The sequence below is a fragment of the Crassostrea angulata genome, chromosome 5 (genome assembly GCF_025612915.1).
Source record: "Crassostrea angulata isolate pt1a10 chromosome 5, ASM2561291v2, whole genome shotgun sequence".
NCBI classification, from domain to species: Eukaryota; Metazoa; Mollusca; class Bivalvia; order Ostreida; family Ostreidae; genus Magallana; species Magallana angulata.
The window spans coordinates 347,257-353,256 of record NC_069115.1 but is presented as its reverse complement, the minus strand read 5'-3'; the positions used below and the strand labels follow the sequence as shown (position 1 = coordinate 353,256).

At 34.6% G+C, this 6,000-nt stretch overlaps 1 protein-coding gene across 6 annotated transcripts in view; it reads left to right on the top strand.

Moving 5' to 3' along the window:
• The first annotated feature begins 2,810 nt into the window (after positions 1–2,810).
• Positions 2,811–6,000, top strand: part of LOC128183065 (protein still life, isoform SIF type 1-like) — a 49,517-nt gene continuing 46,327 nt past the window's right edge. For 3 of the 6 annotated variants that reach the window (XR_008243527.1, XM_052851897.1, XM_052851890.1), the window contains exon 1: positions 2,811–3,368. The gene's annotated coding sequence lies outside the window, so the exon portion shown is untranslated. The remainder of the gene's footprint in view (positions 3,369–6,000) is intronic. The other 3 variants (XM_052851892.1, XM_052851896.1, XM_052851891.1) reach the window with 1 other exon arrangement.

The following is a 6,000-nucleotide window of genomic DNA, read 5'->3' as shown; positions in this document are numbered from 1 at the left end:
TTAATTCAATAAAAGTTTTCGATAGTATGCCTGTTAACGTTCTAATGGAACAATACAAGGCGGTTATAATACGTTTCCTGAGTAAATCACACTTTATGGATGACCTCACCTCTTTAACTCTGCTTTGGCAGTTACCCGTATATACAGTATTGGCTATATATGCCGAACATATAGACGGCAAGAATAAAAGAATGATGTCACAGAAACATATGTTTAATCACTGTATTTAAATGAGAATTTACAAGTTTAAGCTATTTCTTCATTCGGTACCAATGCGCTGATAAATCATTGTTTTTATCAAAAATATATTTCACTATTCATTAAAGAATATAATATACTTCTTGTTGAATGTGATAATCTGAAAAACATATATTGAGTCCAGAACTTAAAGAGGCCGGGTCTAATTTTTTCTGCCCTAGATTTTTTAATGGAATTTTTTTACATCAATTTCTACTGATATAACTATTATTTTAAGATAAAAAAATAAGACATTTACCTCACCGTTTGTTTAAGGGGTCATCTCAAAGTTCGTTAATTTTTATCATAGGACCCTATGGGATTTTGCTAGAAGTATCAATTTTGCACATTTTTTACATTTTTTTTAAACTTCTGCCCTAGGGATTTCTTTTTCTGTTCTACATATTAAAGTTATTGCTAAAAGGCATCAAATGGCACTGGCGTCGGAAGCAAATTGAAAGTGGGGGGGGGGGGCTAGACTAATCCTCAGATATATGAGAAAAAAGGAATTCCCAAAATCATGGAAATCCTAATCCGTGGGGGGGGGGGGGGGGGGGGGGGGGGGGGAGTGTACCTATACTTAGAAAAAAAAATTACATAACCAATTTTTTTCCTCAAAATCATGAAATTCTTAATCCGTGGGAGGGGGGGGGTGGGTGGGGGGGGGGGGGGGACTAGTATGCTTCGGAATCAAACTTCTCAATCTTTTAAGGTCAACTTAGGAACAATAATCTTTCCTGCGAAAAAAAAGTGGGGGGGGGGGGGGAGGCTGAAGCCCCCCCCCCCCCCCAGCCCCCCCGGTTCCGACGCCTATGAATGGTCAAATTAAAAAAAAAATTTACCTCCTGGTTTGTTCCAGGGGTCTTATCAAAGTTGTTTTTTGTAGGCCCAATTTCCCAGTTTGTCAGATAATGGCTATTTTTTATTTGACAAAGACGGAAATGGTGATCTTAATAGTATTATTAAAACATTCAGACATATTTAAGTAATAAATAAATATATAACATCACATATTAAGGGTCATTAATATAAAATACATGGTTTCTGTCTTGAAATATATGAATTAAGCTATATTTAGGCGGGTTAAGAAAACGTGAGAGGGCAAGGCTTGCTGAACCCTCTTCACGTTTTCGACCCGAGCCCAAATATACTTATACTTCGAGACATTTATGTTTATTCCACAGTATAACATTAATTTTACGCATCAGGCGAGCTATATTCAATAAATTTCGCTGAATATCTGCAGTTGAAACACTCACGCCATGGCATCAACAAAGCAAAAAGATGACGTCACAATACAAATGAAACGCTGCGCGAAAGCGTGCGTACTCGTTCTGTACTCGGCCTCCTTAATATTTTTTCGTGAATATTCCAAACTAAATATATCTTTTTGAATTATAATTTATGTTAGACCCCAAGTTTATAAAATGTACTTTGTAAAATATGAAGGGCATACAATATCCACACATCCTCTACATTAGCTGTGTCAGTTCCCAGGCTGATGCAGCTCCTGCGGGGTTGATACGGACACATCAATGTTTATACGGATCTTGTAAGGCTGAAACGAATCCTGCAAGGTAACAAATGACTGAACCTGTAAGGATAATCCAATCATGCAAAACTGAAAGGATTCTGTAAGGATAATCTAATCTTGCAAAGATGATACGGATCCTGTAAGGTATTACAAATCCTGCAAGGCTGAACGGATTCTGTAAGGATAATACGAATCCTGCAAGGCTGAAATGGATGGTGCATAGCTGATTGTAAATTGTTCCTGTTGGACTGATGTGTATCCCGCAGGAACAATAACTCAGTGTTTATATCCTGCTGTTACAAGACTGGTGCCGATGCAGGATTACAGTACTAGTGCGTATATATACTGATCCATTTTAACTTGTTATACAGTCGTTATTCTATATATATACAAATTCATTTAATTATTTTATTTTAATTAGTTCGAAATTGATAGCATGATATTGATTGTAAGAGTATTTATTAGTTCGAATTGATTATCAGAAATATGATTATTAAATCTACTGCATTTCTTTAAACCAAGTATTGTTCAATGCATATCATTATTTATAGCAATATTTAATGCGTCTCCTTCCTAATCTTCTATGACAACCCCTCCTCTCTCTCTCTCTCTCTCTCTCTCTCTCTCTCTCTCAAATATGCCGGTATTCATAAGACTGGAATCATACATTGAATTTACATACTCTGTATGATTATAGCTGTGAAAGAGCTATATACATATGATATCTTATTATAGAATTAGACGTCCGTACGCGTGCCAATACTGGGAGATTCTTATAGGAAGGATATTATAGTAGGAGGACCAATGCACCGACTGATTTCGGTTCTCAAACTGCGCATTTCTAAAAGCTTATCTTTGTTATAATGCCAAAATTCTATTATATATATATATTTCTTTCAGTTTTTTGTTGAGAATTTGGTTTTATTTGACTTTCAGTAATACATGTCTGGCTAGAAGCTTTGATCTGTTTAGGCCTTTGATTGTTTTACAGAGGGAAGAAGACAAAGGCAGGTAAACATTGCTATAGGTAGCATTTACAATGTATCAAATTGCAAGCATTTCATTGGAAATGGTTGTGAAGAAAGCAGTTTTAACTTTCTGAGATTTTTTATTGTCTGCTAAAGACTGGCTGCAGGAATTTCACTGATTCATCTGGTGTTTATATATATTGTTCCAATCCCTATACTGCCTCAGATTCATTTAGCATTGCTTCTCTCAGAGAACCGATTTCTCATCCTTTACATCTGCGCTTTAAAGACATGATGTCAGTTTCTGCCGTAGGATGAGTTTTAATGGCTCCGTGATGTGCATCAGAAATTAAATTCCAAGACCAGAAAAAAAATGGGAATTTTCCTCCAGGGAACGCAAGAAAATTAATTTTCTGTGTTTCATTTTGGCTTCAGAATTCAAGCTTGTAAGTGATGGTGCTGGTCTGAGTAGTGTGAGAGTTTGTGACAATTGACACTTGGGTTTTCAGGTTCCGTCGGGAGGCAGGCGTGTGTATTGATTTCTGAGGCTGCCGTCTTCTGCTCCGATTCTAGGATGTTTATTCAATAGAGAAGAAGAATTATTGAATGGTTGCTTTCTGGTACAAAATGTAAGTAGCCGATACACAGGAATCTCCCTCTCTTGATCTGTCTCTCTCTCTATTACACACACACACACGCACATGGTCCTATATATATTGATTTCTAGGGAAGATGTACAAATAGATAATTGTTTTTTTTAACATTGAATTAATGTTCACTAGATGGTGGGTTATAATAAACAATAGGGCTCATGCTTTGTTCAATGTGTCGGCTGAGTTTTAGAGAGAGCATTAAAGGGATGGAGTTCTGTGAAATCTTTACCATTTCATTGCTCTAATGGTCTTCAGTCATGTACATGTACCGGTAAGTATTGAGCACTGCTTATGATGTTAATGTTTGCTTATGGATTTACATCTCCCCTGATGATAACTAGGGTAATGTTTCATCATAAATACTGTTTATTCTTTTGTGCATGCACTTGTGTTGATGTAGAATATAGAATATATTTATCATATATTCATCAAATATTCAGGTAAACTATCCAGCTGTATCATTAATTAAAGGAAAATTCTTTATTCCATTGTTTTTCTGCAATGGCTAATGTAAAAGAGACAGGTTAAATAGATATTTAAATAGATGTTCAAATAGGATGAATTTAATTCAATCACAATTTTTATAGCAATTCACTGATGGGGTTAATACCTATTATTTAGACCACGGCTCGACATTTAAAAGATGAGCAGTCCAAGGGTTAATGAACCTACATGCATGATTTGACATTGGACATTTTGAGCAAATTGAAGGTCAATGAGAAACCCCCTCTCTGAAGTGGTTAGGGCCATTGACCCTGCAGAATCTTGTAGGTATGTAACTGGGACATTGTCCAGGGATGATAGGTGTAATTAATCGGACAGGATGGAGGAATGCAGGGTTGGTTGTTACCTCCAAGTAATCAGGGCCTGATCAAACAACCATTAGATAGGTGTTTCCTGTCCAGTATAAAACCTGTACATGTACTACTGCCATTATTCATCAACATTTAGTGTAATAGTTAAATGCTTTGTAGGAGTATGTCCATAATAATATTACTAATGTAGATCACAACAATTAGTGGTTATAGAACTATGTTTATTAGGATATTACGTCATTTAAGGTGTACAATGATGTATGTTACTAAAGGAGAAGGATTTACAATTAACACTAAAGGAGTAGGATTTAAATTTAACACTAAAGGAGTAGGATTTACATTTATCACTAAAGGTGTAAGATTTACATTTATCACTAAATGAGTAGGATTTATGTACATCACTAAAGGAGTAGGATTTATGTACATTACTTTAGGAGTGGGATTTATGTACATCACTTAAGGAGTAGGATTTATGTACATTACTTTAGGAGTAGGATTTATGTACATGTACATCACTAAAGGAGTAGGATTTATGTATATCACTTAAGGAGTAGGATTTATGTACATAATTTTAGGAGTAGGATTTATGTATATCACTAAAGGAGTAGAATTTATGTATACATGTATCACTAAAAAAAGTAGGATTTACGTATACATGTATATCACCAAAGAAGTAGGATTTATGTACTCAATTAAGGAGTAGGATCTATGTATATCACTAAAGGAGTAGGATCTATGTATATCACTAAAGGAGTAGGATTTATGTACATTACTTTAGGAGTAGGATTTATGTACATCACTAAAGGAGTAGGATTTATGTACATCATTAAAGGAGTAGGATTTATGTACTCAATTAAGGAGTAGGATTTATGTATATCACTAAAGGAGTAGGATTTAAGTATATCACTTAAGTAGTAGGATTTATATACATCACTATGTGTAGGATTTTACATTCATTACTTTTGGCATAGGATTAAATCACTTAAGGCATAAAGGACTGAGGATAAAATTAATTATGTTGTAGTCTGCCATGTACTTATTTTAGTGTGTCCAGTATATATTGAATACCGTCAAAAATATATTAAAAAGTATTTTTATGAGAAACCATCAATGTTCAAGCTGTTGCAATTGTTTAATTACGAAAATTTTAAAGATATGTGTAACCTCGGCAAATACATTTAAAAATATTATACATGTAGTATGAAATTAAGAAACGATATATGTAATTAACGTTAGATGTTGTTCTTTTGATTCTTTTCGCCTTTACTTATGTCAATTTTTCATATTTATGTATGTACAATGTAATGGATCTCCTGTAAAATACCCACTTCTGTACTTTACTATGTTTGATTTGTAAAATCTGATGAGCTGCAAAGCTTAAAGAAATAAAGAATGAAATGAAATTTACTAATGTACTAATACTGGTACATCCGAGCATTGGTCAGTAGTAAATGATTATTTACCTTTATATTAATCATCTTAATATTTGCGATCATTCTTACAAGTCAGTCAGATCAGTTCAGAGCCATCGTCCATGGCACCGGTCAACTCAGGTGTCAGAGCAACTGAAAGAGATTCAGGACTGGCCTGGTTTGTCATTTCTTTATGTTTCTCTCTTCTGTTACCTCTATATAGGAGTTGCCACATATTGTTAACCAACTTTTATTAGTGTACATGCGAGAAAACATTGTGAAGAAATTGAAAACCTTAGCTCATTGCAATGAGGTCTTTAGAATTTGATTTTAAATTGAATTGTTGCTGTTTTAAATTTTTGTCACATCTGGTCGAATAGA